At 35.2% G+C, this 20809-nt stretch overlaps 1 long non-coding RNA gene across 1 annotated transcript; it reads left to right on the top strand.

Annotated features, from left to right (window-relative positions):
* The first annotated feature begins 3939 nt into the window (after nt 1-3939).
* LOC115985406 lies at nt 3940-11690 on the top strand. Its single transcript, XR_004090572.1, has 4 exons — nt 3940-4242; nt 4558-4587; nt 10928-11019; nt 11123-11690. It is a non-coding gene; the product is annotated as an uncharacterized LOC115985406 (long non-coding RNA).
* Nucleotides 11691-20809: the final 9119 nt, after the last annotated feature.

Raw genomic sequence — 20809 nt, 5'->3', positions numbered from 1 at the left:
GAAAAAGGGGATTAGATATCCTCCCATTTGTTTGTAAATTTTAAAAATCAAGTAGAGAGGAGAGGTGAGGGAAGGTGAATTTCATATAAATTGAAAATTATGATATTTAAAAAAGAAAAGAAAAAGTAAGATGAAACATTTCATAAACACAACATTTATAATAATAAGCTATTATTAGTCCTCTTTATTTTTCAAGAACAAAGTTTGGCTTAAAACATGTTTGAAGTTATCTTGCTCCAACCCGTGATGTGACGATTAGACTTTTTTTAAATAATACAGATAAATGTTCTTATAAATTGCCACGTCAAAAAAGATAATTTTAAACATATTTAGTAAGAAAATTCGCTATTTTGAAATGGACAATGTGATTGAACATTTTGCTAGTTGATATATTCATAATATTTTTACAGCAAATCTTAGTGGCATATTGTTACTAATTCTAGTATGAGTCTTTTCCAATCATTAACGAGTAAGTTTTATAATTTCTCTATTGCTAAAAAAGTAGGGTTTCCTCTTCTCTTAGACAGTAGAATTATTTGTCCCTTTTGTTAAAGGGGATTTTGTTCTCTTAAAGCAACAGGATTGCCTTTCGAGCTTGTGGATTTTTTCTTTCGGGGTTGGGGAAACAGTTTTTTATTCTTTCTCTTTTATTCTTCACGATACTATGGAGGATTTAGCAAACATCTAGAGTAATCTTTCTCTTACTGAGAAGGAAAACACTGGTTTCAAATTATAACAAGACTAGTGATCAAGAGAGTTCATCATTGTAGCAAAGTTCCTAACAACCCGTTTTTTGAACATGGAAGCTATGGCAAGGACTTTCAAACAACTTTGGCGTTCAACAAATGGGTTTGAGATCCATAACCAAGGTGACCATCAAGTCCTTTTTGTCTTTGACCATTCCAATGTCATAGATAGAATTCTTCAAAACCAGCCATGAAGTTCTGACAAACATTTGGTAGTGCTGTAAAGGTATGAGAATGATCATCCAATATGCAGTTTAGTTTTTAATAAAACTCCCTATTGAGTACAAGTCCATGCTATTCCTATTAGATATATAAGTAGGAAGGTGGTTGAGGAGATATATGATGTAATATGAGAAAGTGCACAAGTTGACTGGTGCAATCTGGAATGCACGGACGCGGCTCTAGAAGAGCCGCACCTGCGTCCGACTCGGCGGGACGCGATGACGTGGGAGGGACGCCGCTGACCACGCATCCGTGCAGCGTCGGGCTGTGTCCTGCCACATGGATTCCCCGACTTGCGTCGACGTGGCTCAAATCCGGCCGACTCGGGCCGTATTGGCCGAATATCGGTGTGTTTCGACCGGAAAAAGGAAATCGGCCTGTAAGAAGAAAAAAAAAAATTTAAAACCGAAAACACCGGTGGATTTGATACGTCGACTTCACCGGCTTAACCCCTTTCTTCTTCTTCTTCTTCTTCTTCTTTTTTGCTTCTTCGTCTTCTTCTTCCTTTTTTTTCGCAGCGTTACCGTTCTGTTTTGTTGCCGATTCAGGCCGAAATTTAAAGACTTCTCCAGGCCGTATCGGTCTGTAACTCACTGTTCTTCATCTTCTTCTTCTTTGCTTCTTTGTCTTCTTCTTCACCAGCCTTAACCCCTTTCTTCTTCTTCTTCTTCTTCTTTGCTTCATAACTCATTGTTCTGTTTCTTTTTTTCTTTTCTTTTTTGAAGAGCTCTGTTTCTTATGACTGTCCTAGGAGATAAAAAAGCTTTATTTTTTCTTTGTGGCTCTCACGCCTCTCTGACCAAACATGTGAGAGCCAGATCTACCCCCTTTTTTATTTCTTTTTTAATAGGGAGCTACACCTATTTTAATACTTACTACATATATCATTTATTTTATTTTTGAGTTAAGTCACATCTTTTTATTTATTTATTATTTATGAGAAGTTTCATCTATTTTAATACCTCTGCCAATAATTCAAGTGTCAAAAACTTTATTATTATTATTATATAAAAAAGTATGCTTAGTAATATATTAAAAATATAAATAAAAATATTTTTAATAGTTGAGTCCCGCCACACCCGCACCCACCTTTTTCAAAAATTGCTGAGTCCTACACCCGCACCCGAGTCCCGAAATGCACCCGTGCTTCATACGGTCCAATGGATGAAGAGGGTGGAAATTTTATCAAGGTAAGAGTTACAGTCAATATTTCATTACTACTATATCGAGGTAAAGTTATAATGATGGAGAATGGAGGAAAGAATTGGGTTTCTTTTAGATAAGAGAGGTTGCTTAATCTTTGTTATTGGTGTGGCCGATTGAAACACGATGACAAAAATTGCATGATATGGATTGAAAGTGAGGGGACTATGTCAACTGAGAAACAACAATTTGGTTCTTACTTGAGGGCTTCCCCTTACTCCTCAACTGGTAAGAATGTTATTTTTGTCCTTGGATACTACGAGAATTTTCGGTTTTGTTTCAAGGAGAGAGCAGTGGATACGGCAGCTCCTCCAGGGTAGGTGATGGTTAGAACTAAAGGCATCCAAGTAGGTATTTTTCAGCCAAATATGGAAATTGAGGTTTTTGGGGGATAAATTGAAATTGAAGAATTTTCAAATTCTTAAAATCCTGCTGCTACTTCTGATGAGGAGACAATCATGGACATACCTTTAAAAGCATCCAAGTCAACTTTGAATTCTCCCCCATTTATTTATGGTAAGGCTTTTAATGATGAATTATTCCTTTCCAAACTATCCGATATTGACCAAGATATCAAGAAATTTGATAAGGAACCTTACGTGAAATAAGGGATATCCATAGGACCATAGCGTTACAATCCACCGATCCAGCTGTGGATTCTAATCCGGACTTATCGAACCTAGCAAGTCGGATTTTGAAAATCCCCCACATGTTGAAGAGGATGCAGGTATCCTCAGTTACGTAACAAATTAGAAGTTTAGAACTGCTCCATCTCCCCTACAAGGGAATTAGAAGCACTGCGTAAGGAAAGAAAACATGGAAAATAAGGGAGTGATTGCAATCTCACTAAGCTCAAGCAAGAGAGCAAAATAACACTACAAAACATGGGGGCCTTGGGCCGCATTTTTTTAGGCCGCGGCTATAAAAAATGCGGCCCAAGATAGACTAAAGCTGCGTTTTATAAAAACATGGCTTAAAGAAAAACTTAAAGTCGCGTTTTAAACGCGGGGCCATAGAAGGGTTTTGAAGTTGCATTTTTTTGAGCTATAGCCGCATTTTTGGGGCTGTGGCCGTGTTTAAAGAACAAGGCCTAAGGACCTCCGTATTTAATTTTTTTGGCAAACTCTTTTTTTTTTTTTTCCTTAACTGTAGCCGCATTTTTAAAATGTGGCTATAGCCTACCTAAAGCCGCGTTTTATAGACACGGCTTTAAATTTGGTCTGAAGCGACGTGTTTAAAATGCGGATTCAAATTTGGTCTAAAGTCGCATTTTAAACACGCGACTTTAGTTTTGGATGGGTCGCATTTCTTAAAAGTGACCTCAGATTTTGCCTATAGCCGTATGTTAAAAACGCGGCTTTAGGCTTTGTTTATATACTATTGCTTCAGATAGTTTCAACCCAGGCCTCTCAAGAGCCCGATCTCAATCCTCACTCTCCAAGCCTCGATCTCCGATCTCAAGCCTCACCCTTACCCTCCATCTCTCCGATCTCAACCCTTACCCTCCATCTTTGATCTCACCCTCACCCTCCATCTCTTCGATCTTAAGCCCTTACCCTCCATCTTCGATCTCACCCTCACCCTCCATCTCCGAACTCAAGCCCTCACCCTCACCCTCACCCTCCATCTCCGATCTCAACCATCACCCTCCATCTCTCCAATCTCAAGCCCTCACCCTCACCCTCCATCTTCGAACTTAAGCCCTCACCCTCACCCTCACCCTCCATCTCAGATCTCAACCCTCACCCTCCATCTCTCCGATCTTAAGCCCTCACCCTCACCCTCCATCTCCGATCTCAAGCCCTCACACCCCGCCGTCATCGCACAGACAAAGTCCGTGTCTCGTGTCTCTCTCTCTCTGTGAAATCAGAAAAAGCTGAGAGAGACTCAAATCTGATTCTACAAGGTACGATCTTCTATGGCTTTTCATTTTGATAGCATTTTTTTCCTATAATATACCCATGGCTGAGCTCATCTCCCTTGCTTGCATGTGGGTCTCTTATGATGTGAATCTCTTGGGTCACAAGGATCGCTAAGGATTGACTTTGAGTTTTGGAAGACTTTGTTCCCGGTGAGTTTGAAAAAAGTTTAAAATTGGGTCTCTGATTTTGATTAAGTTTTGGAAGACTTACAACATGCAACAAAAAAATTTGCAATTAAATATGAATCTATTTAATGAATAAATAAATAAATAAGTAAATCTATTATACTTAGCTATGAACAATTTATACTTGCTATTGATTATTGATCAAAAAGACAATGTTTAAAATCAAGATTAGCAAAGATGTAGCAAAGATGCAGTAAACTTTAAAATTTCTCTTCTTTTCCTCTCTTATTTTTTATTTTTTATTTTTTTTTATACTCAACCAGTATATTGTTTATGTAGGTGTTCTCTCGTCAACTATTAATTTTTCCTGTAAGTTCTCTTTTCTTATGCAGTTGTCATCCTTCATATTTCTTTAAATGATTTTGCATGATTAACGTTTAGAGAATATTTATCTATTAGTTAGCTTGAGCAAGGACTAATGAAATCTAATATTGCTTATAGTTATATTCCAGAAATTTAGATCATAAATTATAAGCTACAAAATTTAAGTTCTCTGTTTTTTCTCTCTAAAAATCAATAAACTTTTCCCTATTGAACATTTAAAATATAGCTAATAAAATCCATAATTTTAGATTTTAAAATATTTCTTCATGTGAATAGAGCTTCAAATTTTGGTAACCAATGTGGACTGAGTTTATTGTTAATTTTTAGTTGTTCTTTCTCATTTTCATTTCGATATGCATGCATAAACGTTTTGGTGACTTCCAATTGATTTTCCCAAAAAATTGCTTATTAATCATGACCACATACCTTAGTTGCCGTAAGCTCTCCTAAATTTTTCATATTGTCGATGGATGATGTGTTTTGTATTTTTCCTTAAACTTAAAACCATTCAGAGCCATTGCTGTTGTAGTATAAGGCCTTGGTACGTTAATTAAGTAGTGCTAAACATCTTTTTAGTTGTTTTGAAATTTAAATAAGTCATTATTGATCTTGAATGTCTTTGCTAATATATTCATTGTCATTAAGTTATAAATTGTTCGTTAAAATATAAGTCCCTCCGTATTTAATGAATGACTTTCAGTGCTAGTATTATTGATTAGTTCGTGATGAACAATTTATACTTGCTATTAATGACATATTTTTTGGTTTTGATGTTGTGCTTGGAAATGTTGGATGCTGCAACAATTTAGGAACAAAAGTTTTGACTCATTTTGAAAGTTTGGTTTTTGAGGTTGATGTGTTTTTGGGTTTTACGTTTTGTGGATAGGATTTTGGAGGGTATTAATGTTGCTTTTGGGCTTTGATCTGTTTTTGGGTTTTGCTTTTTATGATGCATTTTGCTGGGGATTCAGTATTGTGCTTGGAAGTTTTAACTACTGCTTCTATCAAAGACCAAAACTTTGACTTGCAGTGATGTTTTGGTTTTTGGGGTTGATCTGTTTTAGGGGTTTTCTTTCTGTGATTCGGGTTTGTACTGGTTCAAACAGAAATAAAGTTGAGCTACAAGGATCCTTGAATGACAAGAAACCGTTTGTCTGGTTGCTGAGTTTCTGAGAACATTGACTGTAAGAAAATGGAAACCAAGTGTTGATTTTGCTTTATTTTCTCTTGGTTGTTGAAACTAGATCAACTGAGGTTATTAGTGTATTAATGCTTAGTTGAGTGGCAGCTTGTTTAATTGGTTCTAGTCTATGAGCAATGGAAAAATTGGCTAATGCAATCTGTTTAAAATGATTATTTGGTGGCAGCATTTTTTTTTTTTTTTTTGGCATGAGACACCAAAAAAGCCAAGCAAACTCATGGAAAATGGGGTCCACTTTAGGTGACAGATATAGTTCAAAGTTTGACTGTCATTTTCTATTTTAACTGTTATTATTTTTGTAATATTGTTGTGCGTAGTTAATTAATTTTAGCTTAAATTATCAGATCATTTTCATTTTTATTTATTATTATTTTATACAGTTTTAATTTACATGCATATTTCTCATATAAAATAACAGTTGCACACATATATGATCAATTTTAGACATATACCATATTATCTTACATCCAACCCACTTTTAATGCTATAAAGTTTTTTTTTTTTTGGATCATACCCCAAAAAGAGATTCTACATTTAACTGCATCTTATATATTTGTAATAAACATTTGTAATCTGAATGGAAAATTCTTTTCTTTTACTTCTTTATAATCTGTATATATTAAGATGATTCAAAATGTTAGTTATTGCTTTTTTTCCTATCAAAAATACTCCTAAATTAATTAACCAACAACTTAAAAATGAGGTTAAAATAGTAAATTGGTAGAAGAAAGTTATTTATTACTTTTTTTACTGTCAAAAATACCCCTACAAGATTTAGGTAATCCTTTTGTTAAATACTTATTGCATTTGTCCACTTATTTAGATAGATTCACTAGTTTACCAAAAAAAAAAAAAAAAAAAAGATAGATTCACTAACCGTTGCATCCAACGTAAGATTACAAAACCGTTTCTAAATTAACATTGGTGCCTTTACATGTTGTTGGCTATAAAGAATTGTAGTATTCAAGTTTAGCAAATTATAAGATAGCTGAAATTTTGCATGATATAGGATTTTTTTTTTTTTTTTTTTTTTAAGAAATAAATTTTAGATAAGTTAAAATCTAAGATTTTTAAGTTCTTACTTATCTAAAATTTTAAAAGGAGTAACTGAGTAAGAACCATGGATTCCGGGTGACTTTCTAATTTTTTTTTTTTTTAAAAAAAAAGTGATAACTGATTATCCTAACCAACTTTTATTAAGCCTTCAACGAGTAGGTGTAAGGATTTTTTTTTTTTTTTTTTTTCTAATATGTGTTTATGAACCGTTAAAACTCTTAAATTTTAGATAAGTTTTATTATTATTATTATTATTATTATTATTTTTTTTTTTTTAAGAAAGAAATTTTATATAAGCTAAAACTTAAGATTTTTAAGTTGTTACTTATCTAAAATTTTAAAATTAAGTTAAGGAGTAACCGAGTAAGAGAAATTTCTAAACAATTTTAAAAGTTTTATTTTATTAAAAAACTTAAAAAATAAAAATAAAAGATAAGATAAGGATTAGAAGTTAAGACTAAGAGTACATCTTGAATTGCCTGATTCAAATGGGAGAACGTGTGTATGGTGGTGGAAGTTTGTATTTGTGTAGAAGTTGAGTGTAGGGGCACAATTTTTATGGTCCAATCCCTGTTGATCAAGTCTTGCCCCAAGAAGCCCCACACAATGAATTTCTTGTAGAGAATGGGTTAAAGAACTTAGTTTCAGTGAACTTAGACGGTTTGCTGCATGGACAATAGAATTACAGAAACAAGAACATAGAAATGGACATGAAGATAAACTTTATTCCTGGGCATAGATGCGTACAGCAGGATTTTGCTCCTTGTTGAGGTCTAAAAAAGGGTCATAATAAAATAAGCCCAAAACAGAAGAACAAGTCAAGCCCAAAAGGAAAATTCAGGCTAAGCCCAAAGCAATAGATACGGAAGACCCATGGGGGAATAAAAGAAAGGTTCAGAGGATCCTGAAACCCAGAAAAGAAAGAAGCATCCAAAAAAGAGACCACGGCAAAGTATAAAGAAGCAAGGATCCTCAGGAACAATCAATAGGCATGGATCCCTTCAGGCACAAAGAAAAAGGAAGACTGGGACAGATCGATAGAAAGAAGACAGAAGAAGAAAACAAGAAATAAAAGCAAAAAACGCGAGCGACCTCTCATGGCACAGACAGAAAAGGCCTCGGGGAACCAGGACAGGGAAGAAGAATGATAACAAACGACTTTCAAAAATGGCAGAACAGGATTCCGCCCAAATAGGAAAGAAAGGGAAAAGAGGAAGAACGCCAGAAATGGGGATGCCGAGAAGGGCATACCTAAGCACGTCCCGAAGAGGATGGCTAACCAGAAACTTTCGAAAGAATCAGAACCAAGAGAAGGAAAGAATGAGAGAAAACGGAAAAGGGACTTACCGAGACGATGGGGACAGGATATGCTCTGTTTGCAAAAGAACAAAACAGGGGAACCAACGATTCCCCGGGAAGCCCAGAAAACTCCATTATAAAAGGGGGGGATGGGTTGTGAAGAAGGCAGCGAGAAAAAAAGAAAGAAACACAAGAAAGAAGAAATTCTCTAGGAAAAACTATCAGAAAAATCTGTGCAGAAAGAAAAATACTAAGGGAAAAACAAATATTGCTTCCCGGTATCCTGTAAAGGCCACTATTGCACATACTCGGATTCAACGAGAATCAAACTTTGCAAGTTTTGAAGGCTGAAATAGCCATTCAAGACTGCAATTTTTGAGCTTGATTGGACCTTGTATCACGTCCTAGTGAGTTTTCTGTAATCAAACAGATAATATATTAATGAAACACTGTTTCATAATTCCCAGGATCCCCACAACACTATTTCTCTTTATCGTTTTGCTAGTCTTGCTTTCTTTCCTTCTGAACTTACGTTGTTAATTTTTGGCACTCTTCGATATCCTTGTTTGTCATTTTTCTTTATATTGTCAGGAGTATTCTCTGCATTCACTTGATTCTTAAACAGCTCGTTAGCTGCGGTGAGTCAAGGCCCGGTCCACCAAATCCTTCCTTTTTCATTCAGGCCCGGGATCCTTGGGCCTGAGTGTCACGAAAAAGGCACTTTCACACTCCTGTATTCCTTCTTTTCTATTTTTCCGTCCTCTTCTCTTGGGGGACTCTTCTATGTTATATAGGCCTTCTCCTATCATCTGGACTTTATACTTGTTGATCATTCAGACCCCTATTTGAGCACCTGTCCTATCAGACACCCTTATCATTTCTTTGTGAGTTGTAGTAGCCAAGGTAGCACTGTTCAGAGGTCTTTTCCTCATTAATGCGGTTAGGAGAGTAGTTGTGATACATTTAATGTGGTGGTGGCGGCAGCCTTTTATGAGATATTTCAGGTTCCCTTCTTTTTTACGTGTTTGGAGGATGAATTGTAGTGGCTGGGGCGCGCCTTTGATCCAGATTTCGCAATGTCCGAGGAGGAATTACTCCTCGGACACATTTTCTTTGCCCCATTGGGCCTAAATAAAGATTGTTTGGGCCACGATTTCTCCTCGGACGGGCCCAGGGCCCAGCCAGCCTATTATTTTGGGCCGGTCCCCACATTGAGTATTTTAAATTTTAAATAGTTAATGGATGTCTTTCCTTTGTGCAAAATAAAAAACAAACTAAATTTCATGTTTATCTTAATCTATAAAAAAAAAAAAAAAAAAAAAATTAAAACTTAGTGTTTGCTATTTATTCATAGAATATTTAAAGTCCATCTATTACTTCTTCTTTTTTTTCAAATTGTTGCAAATCCATATAATATGTCACTTTTGTTGTCTTTTAATTCACTAATGGGAAGCATTGATTTTAATTTTTAATCAAATTTGTATTAACTAGATATGAGTTCTGGAAATAATTTTTCATCACACCCCTAGGTTTTTTATTTTATTTTATTTTATTTTTATTGAAAAATATAGTAATCCCAAATTATAATAAATGTTCTAAATTAACCCTTATCCAAAAAATAGAAGAGCCTTGAGCACGCGCTATGTCTAGTATAAATTATTGTGTTTGGTGATTGGAAAACGATCTTCTAGAATATAGAAAAAGTAACTAGTGTTTCCGTTGTGGTCACCTAGCTACCTAGGATAGAAAAATAAAAAGTATTCTAAATTTTGTACTGCATGTAACGGAAACAGTACTAGATATCACCGCCCTAAGATGTCCCATGCAACATGTTGTGCTACTTATTTGCTCCTACACGTCACTAATTAAGTCTTACACCATTAATCAACTAATAATTCTTTATCGTTAATTTATTATTATTGTGCATTTCCTGCACATTGTCCTTTTCCTTGTCCTTGTTTTTATATTTTATTCTAAAGATAGATATTGTTACATGCTAGTGTACATTTATCTAGCAACTTACAATAGTCAAGTTTTATTTAGTTTAACTGGTAAAGATTTTTGTAGTCAAATAAATAATCTAACGTGTAAACTTTCCTAATGCTAAAAATTAATTAGTATATTAGTGTGATAATAAATATTAATTATCATAGAGTGGACACGAGTTAAAATTGTATTATATCTATAATAATTAATAATAATAGATTTAAAAAAAAAAAACGCATATTACTAGGGTCAATTTATGCCCTTTGTTTGAGATATGAGTGATCATATCTAGTTTAGAAAATCTATGATCTTTGCCCATTATGGATCTTTCTCTCCCTCCACCAATTTTGCCTTTCGGTCTTCCCAAAATCACTAGAGCTTCTCTCAACTATATTGTTTTCTATTTTTTAGTTGAATTAAAATCTGTTGCTTTTTAGCTGCAAAGTAAACCCCACTCAACAAAGTCTTGGCATATTGTTATAACAATTGAATTATTATAATAAAAATATTCTTACCATGACATCTATTATTTTCAAAGTTCATCTTTTGGTTAAGAGCTTAAGATACAACAGAATAGTTATCCTTGCCCACATTCTCTTTCCAAAATTTGTGCCATGTATTAAATTACTTTGAGTGTGGTCATAAGGATAAGTTGTTGCTGCAAAGGCATTCTTGCAATCCAAGATAGAAAATTTCTTATCTAATTTCTATTCAAAGATCAATATTTGGTTTAGTGGGGAAATAATCCCAACAAGACACTAATGTCTTTCTTCATTTATGTAGGTGTCTGCCAACATGATAATATAACTGAACGAGATAAGCCAATTATCAAGCAAACCCTCTTTTCTTGATACAACACCTTGTTGGCTCCAAAGGTAAAAGCTGCAAACAGTAGTTATGTCTCATTTCTTTTACTCTTTAAAACTATATACATTGAATTATGTCGCAATTCCTTAACTACCAATTATTTTATACCAGACTTGTAGCTCTCAGCCACACATTTGAATCTTATTCAAGCACACGAAGTTTCTCATCAATTGCCTTAGCCCTGTGGGAAAAGCTCAGGAATAGTGATGCAGTTGGGACTATAAAAAGGGATGTCATAGAGAGGAACATGCATTAGGGTGAAATTAAGCTGTGTGAAGATCTAAAGAAAAAAAAAACAGTGCTTTGTTAAGAGTGGAGATCTTGTTGCGATCTTGGCTTCACTGGGTTTCTAGAGAGGTATTATTGGATTTTTCAAATTAATTGTGAACTTCAGTTTTGGACATAAACTTACGCATTGCATTCTCTATTTAGAGGGTTTTCAATTGTGCATGATTAATTTTCTTGCTGCTATTGTGGGGTTTTTTTGAGCCAATATATGGTGCTGTATGTTGTTACTCATATGAAAATGTTGATAAGGATAGGATTGCATGATTACTGACAACTTCGTTGGCTGTTTAAGTTGTAGCTTTTTAGACCACGTCTTCCAAGTGTTAGATTATTGTGTAAATAGGTACATTAGCACAGTTAAGAGGATCAAGCACTAACTTTTGCAAAATAATTATTGTATTGTGCTTACTTAAAGGGACAATATGATTAATGTGTTGTGTTTATTTACGCTCTGTTTGTTTCAATGTAAAATATTTTTAAATGTAAAATATTTTACTTTAAAAATATTTTCTGTAAAATATTTTTATTTTACGGTGTTTTGTAGCCTACATGAAAATGTTCAGGAAATCACTTTGTAAAAATTTTCCAATCTCACAACCCACCAGATCACTGCAAAGTCTAACTAGATCAGAGCAAATCCAACCAAATCAAAGCAAAATTTTGTCTAGTTGGAGCCATTGAAGCATCACCGGTAAATCCAAAGTCACAACTCAGGAAAAACATAGCAACGATCGTCAGATCCACCCCACCAAGCTACACATGAAACCCATCAAACAATCCAAGTCATCTGTGAATCCACCGTCAACCCACCACCATGAGAAACAAAACCCATACCTGAAATCCATCAAATGCGCACGCTGTCCACCAAGCCACCATCACCTCGCCTCTGCCACCGTCGACAAATGCAAACCATACCCAAAATCCATCAACACAAAAATCATCCACTCACCATATCCACAGCAATCCGACCCACCAAAAGCAGCTCCGCCACAATCTGACCTCCAGAAACTCAACTTGAAAATCTTAGAGCAAGTGGAGATTGGAGAACTATTTGATGAATGATTCTAATCTCTTCAATCTTGGTCTTGAAGGGTGATTTCAAAGCTGAAGAACCATATCAGATTTGGCAGGGAGTGTCGCGCCACCGGTGGTCAGTTGCTGGTGGGTGTTGTCTCTAGAGGGTGTTGTTGCTGGTCTCACCAGTTTGGCTTGGTAGAGTTTGAGAGAGGGAGAGAAGAAGTGTGAGAGAGGGAGAGAGGAACTAAAAAGAAAAGGGAGAAAGCGTCGGGAGAGAGGGAGTGAGAATTTTGTAAAATGTTTTACCGTTGATTTTTTGGTAAAATATTTTACAAGTTTCGAGGCACAAACTTTGGTCAAATTGAAAAATTTTTTATTGCTTTGACTATATTTTACATCCAAACAAACACTTGAAAATAAGAAAATATTTTACGAAAAATATTTTACTTCGAAACAAACGGAGCTTTAGATACACTACTTTGATTAATCTCTCTTTGTGAAAGCTGGTAAATAAATTCGCAATTTAAAACAACACATGCCTCATACAAAGAAAATAGTAGAGCTCCCCACTTTAAGGAACCCACCAAAGGAATATAGAGAATTAGAAGAAAAAAAAAACTCAACATCTATCCTAATCCATTTAAATATAGGAGTTAAACAACACATGCCTCATTTTTAAAGCCAAATGCTAATTTAAATTTAAAATATACTATCAATTCATACAAAAGTAGGGTTATATTTCCACTTTATATAGAGAAAATGGTAGAACTGCTCACTACTCCTAGTAAACTATCAAAAGATGCAAAAGCAAGAGGCTTACCACGATGAAATTTCTTCGAAGGATAAAAGTTAAACAGTAAATCTGTAAAGGTCTCCTTTTAATAGACCAAATGCTTATTCAAATTCAAAATAACAATTCATACATAACCTAGGACTTCAATAGGATCAATTTGAAACAAAACTCCAAGTAATAATTACTTACTTTCTCAAGAAAAAAAAAATCAAATCAAATACTTGACCAAATATTTAAAAAACAATGACCAAGACCCATGCAAGACTTAGGAACTGGGAAAGAGACTTTAAAAATCAAATAAGCATAATTAGAAGAAGAGAATTCATAATCTGTTAATTTTTTAAATGCTTTCTACCGGTCCAGGAAGTTTGTAGTAAAATTACCATAACTATTTGTAAAAAAAGCCCAAATTGCTAGTTTTTTTATGCATTAGAAACTAGAGACACAGAGCTATTCAATGATTTTTTGCTCAGAGGCTAATTATTTTAGAATTAACCCATATTTGATTTTGACTCTACCCAAAAATTTGGTTGAAATTCTGTAAGGATTTCACCAGATTAATGTTTGAATTTTGCAATGTTATTTCATTTTTCAAGGGACACTTTGGTATCTCTCTTTCCTAAGCAAAGACCAGTTTTTGAGTTGGGAATGCAGTCTTATTTCATAAGGGACCATCTGTTACTTGAATTCCACAATTAGTTGGACAAAGAATTCTACATTACCTACATCAATTAGTTGGGATCATGATAAGTTGAATTTACTTGAATTCCACAATTAATGTAAGACTTTGGTTCACTATTTCCAGGAATCATGACATTTGTGGCTCTATACTATAAGCAGGAGTACAACTCACCAGTATGGGATAAGAATAATAATCAATGACTCTTTAAAGTGGTCCAAGACCGACCACAATTGAAAATTTGAACCTGAGTCATGTTGTTGGCTCAAAAGATGGGAAATATATTTAAAATCGGAGCATATTGACTATAAAGAGTAGTTGTTGGTATCAGCAGAAAATCCAATTTCATATCCAAGACAGGGATCATTAAGTTTCATAAAAATATAATAGCATGCAACAGTTGTCCAATGTGTAAATCTGTCTGTTTCCTTAAGAAGTTGCTTCTTTTATGCACCGCACATGCATAGCCATATATAATTTACACTAGCACATTCGCCCAAATCCTTCCTTTCAAACAAAATAAATATTTGTGGAAGTGGTACGGGTTTTCTAAATGACAATGGCAATTGCAGGTTTGGTAGGTCAACATATTGTAAATTTTATATATATGATTGGAATATAATTTTTTCTTTTGGTTAAATTTTCTATACTCCAAAAATATTCCTAACATGGTATATCAAGGGTAGCTTTGGGACACAAAATTTTGAGACTAAAGAAGGATCACATAGTGTATTTATCCATGAAAAACCTTTTCTATTAAACCATTTAGAGTGTTGTAAATTTATCAAATATATTATATAACTAACCCTATTGTTCAGTAGTCTCACCAAGACTTGTCTAGCTGTCATAAAGAGTACGTAAGACAGTATTTAAGCAAGTCGAACTTATTCTTTAGGCAAGGCAATATACAGAAGGTTCTATTCTAATTCAATAATTAATGACTTTAACTCTCTAAAAGAGTGTAGGTTACAATTTTGAATAAAAATACTTAACTTTTATATTATTGTTTGTTTTTTAGTATAGATACCAAATATTTTTGTCAGTCTTGTCTCATGATCATTTGCATTTCATAAATACACCTTTTGTACTACATATTGAGTTATAAAATACTTAACTTGTATATTTCTTTTGAGAAGAACTTAACTTGTATATTGAATTGTGTTGAATTTACAATGCTAATTTACAATATTGTACATAGCATGGATATAATTAATAGACAGAGGAAAAAAATATAATTATCTCATATCTTTTATTCACCCTCCCAATAGATAAATTTATGACTCTACCACTCCTCACACTTGTCAAGTGCATAGGATGTTGATCAAATGTAAACCTATTACATGCTAGCCCATAAGAGGTTCACTGAGGCTGGAGATAACATGCCAAGCCTCTTTCATCAATCTTGAACTGCTAGAGCTTACTAAAGATTGATAAGCTTAGCTTACAAATTTGTGGTTTTGTTATGCTTTTTCTTTGGAAAAGTCATGTGCAGATGAGAGAAATAGCAAGTTTTAGGTTCTTCTGGAGTTTCAGCCAGAGCTCCTCCAAGCTTTAGTCAAAACTCTAATACAAATAGGGCTGCTTTTTTGCTTTCACAATGTGTTGAAAAGTTATGGTAAAAAAAAAAAAAAAAAAAAAAAAAAAAAACCAAAACAAAACAGCAAGAGACTTCTTCCATGAAGTAGCAGCTAGAGACTTGTTAGTGAAAAATCGGTTATTTATATCCTTTTTTTAATCCTATAGTGTAACGGATTTTAATTTTAATCTTTTATTGCTGAATAAAAAAAATGGTCTCTGGCGTGGATTCATCAACTCCACGCCATGTCATAGTAAGGGTAATACTAAGTCTATCACCAGAGCTTTGATAAGTTATTGTTTGTTTGGTTAGCTTTTATAGTCTGGTTGGTTGGAATCGCTGGATGACTGGAAAAATGGGAGAATAGAAAATGGAGAGAGAATAGAAAAGTGTCAGGATAAAAAAGATTTAGTTTTTCTCATATGTGTTTGGTTGGTTAGGAGGGTAGAACAGTGGAAGGATGAAAATCTCTTTTGTTTGATTGAAAAAAAAAATTGTTAGGATAGAAAATAGAGTTTGTATAAATTAACCATTATTAAAAAAGAAAAGACGAGTATGCTTAGTTACATATTTTGATCGTAGCATAATATTCGAAATAGCTGACTGCTGCATTTGTATTTTTGCAGTGTCTTATGGACATAAACTGTGGTCTACCTGTAAATCAAGGGTACAAAACCGATGCCCCACTTAGGCCACATTTTAAATGTGGTTCAAGGTTCTGGTCTTAGGCCGCGTTTTAAATGTGGCCTAAGGTTAAAGCTATAGCCGCGTTCAAAATGCGGCCTAAGACCAGAACTTTAGGCCGTGTTTTAAACGTGGCTACAACTTTCACCTTAGGCCACGTTTTAAGCGAGGCTATAGGTCTTGGTCTTGGGCCATGTTTGAAAAAGTGCGGCCATAGGCCCATCAATCCTATAGTCATAGGTTTTAGGCCACATTAAAAAACGTGGCCTAAAAAAATTGCGACTATAAGCCAAATCGTGCTATAGTCACGTTTTTCTGACCTATAGCCATGTTTTAAAAACGTGGCCATAGAACTTTTTTTTTATAGTGTAAAGTTATGTGATCTCACCTGCGTTACCTAAGAAAAAGAGTAAGGTTTCAAAGGGGGATGGATCATATGCAAATACATTGGCGGATGTTGGTTCCCTACCATACCAAGCAAAATGAGTATCCTAGTGTGGAACTGTTGTAGGCTTGGGAACCTACGTACAAAGAGAGAGCTTAGATTTGTCTTGTTTATACTTGAGACCTGGACAAATGAAGCAAGGCTAGATCATACTCTTAGCAACATAAATTTTGATCACAAATGGGAAGTACCAAGAGTAAGTCGAGGTGGGGGGTTTGGTTCTCTTTTGGAAAGCTTCAGTCAATCTTTTGGTTGAGGATTCACACAGGTATTTTATTGATGCTTCAATTAATAAAAATACAGAAGCGGAGTGGAGGTTCACAGGATTTTATGGGGAGCTCGATACCTCTAAGAGGTAGGATGCTTGGCAACAGTTAAGAATTTTGAACAATTGTCCCAATATTTCATGGCTATGTGCTGTGGACTTCAATGAGATCACGAAGCAAGGGGAAAAAGTGGGAGGGGCTCAAGGAGTCATGTACAATGCAACTCTTCAAAGATGTAATTGACGAATGTAGATTCATGGATTTGGATATGTAGACGACAAATTTACTTGGAGTAAACAATTTGAAATTGGGTATTCAATATGGGAAAGATTGGATAGGGGCTTAGCCACTAGCAGCTAGTTCCTAAAGTTCCCAGGTACAAGGGTAATACATCTATCTTGCACTTCTTCCGACCATGTACCTTTGCTGTTTAATCTTTCAGGTCTTGAAAATCGTCCCCGCAAGAAAGTGTTTAGGTTTGAAGAGATGTGGTTGTCTGACAACTGACGTGGAGAAACTGTGGAAGCATCGTGGTTAGCAGGAGGAATTTCGGGTTCAAGCAATGATGTACTGATGAAGGTGGACAAGTGTAGCAAGGAATTAACATGGTGGACTAAAAATTGTTTTGAAAATGTTTGAAAAGGTTGGAAGAGAAGCTCACTCTCAAGATAGTTGAACATGAAGCCATGAGGATTAGTTGTAATAATCTAGTTAGAGAACTTAAAACCGAGATAAATGTTCTCATTAACAGAGAAACGAGAATGTGGTGCTAAAGATCAAGAGTAGTGTGGTTAAAGCATGGTGACAGTAACTCCACTTATTTCCATAGTAAAGCCACTAAGTGACACAGGAGAAACTCCATCAGGGGGATTGGAGATAGTTTGGCATAGTGGCAGGTGCAACTCGAGGAAGTGGAGAAGGTGCTGATAGAGTTTTATTTAAAATTGTACACTAGCTCCAAGTCGGGTAGTTATCTAGAGACCTCAGCTCTTGTGGCATACTCGGTTACAGTAGAGATGAATGAAAGTTTGGTGGGAGAGTTCATGGAATGGGAAGTCAGTGCAGCTTTAAAACAAATGGCACCACTAAAGGCCCCTATTCCAGGTGGAATGCCTCCACTATTTTTTCAACACTTTTGGCAGGTGATTGATCATGATATTACCCAATCAATCTTGACCTGGTTGAATACAGGTACCTTGCCTCACCCGATGAATCATACTTTCATTACTCTTATTCCCAAAACTAAGAATCTTGAATTAGTCTCTGAGTATAGACCTATTAGCCTGTGTAATGTACTATGCAAGATTTTATCTAAGGTATTAGCTAATAGGCTAAAAAAATTCCTTCCCCACCTTATCATTGAGCACCAATTGACATTTGCAAAAAATTGCCTTATCACAGCCAAGATTCTTGTTACTTTTGAAACCTTACACTATATGAAGAAACATGTTTCAGGGAAGAATGAGTTTATGACTATTAAGTTAGATACGAGCAAGACATACGATAGGGTGGAATGGATTTTTCTTGAAAATATTATGAGACAAATGGGGTTCTATAAAAGATGGATTGATTTGATTATGTTATGTGTGAAAACTGTTTCATACTCAATACTTGTTAATGGAGAGCCAAAGGGTTTGATTTATCCTACAAGAGGTATAAGGCAAGGGGGCCTACTCTCCCATTTCCTTTTCCTTCTCTACATTGAAGGACTACATATCTTAATAAAAAGAGCAGCAAATAATGGTGATATCAGAGGTTTTTCCCCGTGCAAATGGGGGCCAAAGTTAATCCACTTGTTTTTTGCAGATGATAGTTTGCTCTTCTGTAGAGCAAATACAAAGGGGTGTGGCAATGTATTAGAACTTCTAGCTCAATATGAAGCATGCTCAGGGCAAAAAATAAATAAAGATAAAACTACATTCTTTTTCAATAAATCAACTCAGGAGGGGAATAGACAAGCTATTAAGAGAATGTTGGGGGTGCAAGAAATCCAACATTATGAAAAGTACCTAGGGCTTCCTTCTTTGGTGGGGCGGGGGAAAAAAGCGAGCTTTAGCTACATAAATGAGAGAATTTGGAAGAAACCACAAGGTTGGGAGGGGAAGCTGCTATCTCAAGTTGGAAGAGAAGTACTAAATAAGGCGGTTATTCAAGCAATCACAACTTTTGCTATGGGATGCTTCAAACTACTCGTGGGTCTTTGCAATGAGATAAAAGCTCTAATTAGAAAATTCTTTTGGGGGCAGAGGGGTGACAAAAGAAAAATACATTAGGTTCCATGGGATGAGTTAACAAAACTTAAAGCAATTGGTGGAATGGGTATTAGGGATCTTGCTCTTTTTAATGAATCTTTGCTGGCAAAGTAGGCTTGAAGATTATTGCATGACACAGATTCTCTTTTCTGTCGAGTGTTCAAGGCTTGTTTTTTTCCACAATGCTCAATCATGGAAGCAAAAGAGTTGGTCTTTGGATCATATGCTTGGAAGAGTATTCTGTGTGGAAGGGATGTGATTCAACGAGGTTCTTGTTGGAGGGTAGGTGATAGGAGGTCAATAAATATTTGGCAGCATCATTGGTTACCAATAAAACACCCAACCAAAATATCCTCCCCAATTGTTGAGACAATGGATGAAGCCACAGTTGATTGCTTGCTAATGCTGAGAAGAGACGTTGGATAGATGAGATAGTTGATGGACTGTTTGTAGAGGAGGAGTCAAGGCTAATTAAAAAAAATTCCATTAGCAAGGGTGACTACTCAAGACTCCCTTTATTGGCCCCTTTCACAAGATGGCCGATACTCTTGCAAAACTAGGTATAGATTTGAAAGAGGAAGTTGATCTAAATTTCCATGAAGACCACGGTGAGCATGACAAGAAACTGTGGAAATGCATTTGTGCACTAAATTCTCCAAATAAGATTAAACACTTCATCTGGAGAGCTTGTAGAAATGGATTGCCAACCAAAGAGAACTTGGTTCGTCGAACAATAATCAATGACCCCATATGTGATTGCTACACAGTAACTTCAGAGACAGTTTTGCATTCATTGTGGTCATGCTTTAATCTAGATATTGTGTGGGAGAATTCAGAATTTAGGGACTTGAGATAGAGTTCACATTTCCTAGACTTCAAGGATCTCATGGCATGGCTGATTACAAATGATCAATCTCTAGATTTTTTAATGATGATAGCATGGTTAATCTGGACATAGAGGAACTAGATCAGATTAAACCAACCCAATAGCAACACTGATCAAATTTACTAGATAGCTAAGTGCAGATTTGAGGAGCATAATGCCATTAGACCTTGACCATGCCCATAACAACAATAACCTCGTATTGCCTGCAGGGGTGGAGGTACATGGGTTGGTCCCCCCCTCCTAAATTTTTTTAGAAACCCTCTAATAGTTGGTAAATTTAGATTTCACCCCATCTATATATATCTAAAAGCTGAAGCGTAGCATTTATTTTTGTTATGCTTTAATTGAGCCACATCATTGCCATGTCACAAAGTTTTTTTTTTCCTTTTTTTTTTTTTTTTTTTAGGTTTCCACTTCACACATTCTCTTTAATCAATCCCATTTTCTCTCTCTCAACTCATCATTTTCCCATCAAACAAATGGCTAAAGTTTATACTATTAATGACTTTCCCATTGAATCCAAATTGCTTTCAATTCAGCAATCAATCATTCTCTCTCTCTCTCTCTCTTTGACTTATCATCTCCTTATCAAAAAAACGACTTTTCTCCCCATCAAAACATTCAATTACCTTCCCTTGGATTTAAAACCCACCGATTTAGTTTTTTATATATAGATTTTGAAAGTCTATTTGAGGTCAGTTTTTCTTTTTCTTTTCTCCTTTGAACTTCTTTGCTTTGCTGCTGCAATTTTTATGGTTTGTAGTTTGTATTGCTTTTTTTTTTTCCTTTTTTTTTTTTTGGGTTTCCACTTCACACATTCTCTTTAATCAATCCCATTTTCTCTCTCTCAACTCATCATCTTCCCATCAAACATACGGCTAAAGTTTATACTATTAATGAGTTTCCCATTGA

This window comes from Quercus lobata, chromosome 1 (assembly GCF_001633185.2).
Source record: "Quercus lobata isolate SW786 chromosome 1, ValleyOak3.0 Primary Assembly, whole genome shotgun sequence".
Taxonomy (NCBI): Eukaryota; Viridiplantae; Streptophyta; class Magnoliopsida; order Fagales; family Fagaceae; genus Quercus; species Quercus lobata.
This window is presented reverse-complemented; position numbering and strand designations above follow the sequence as displayed.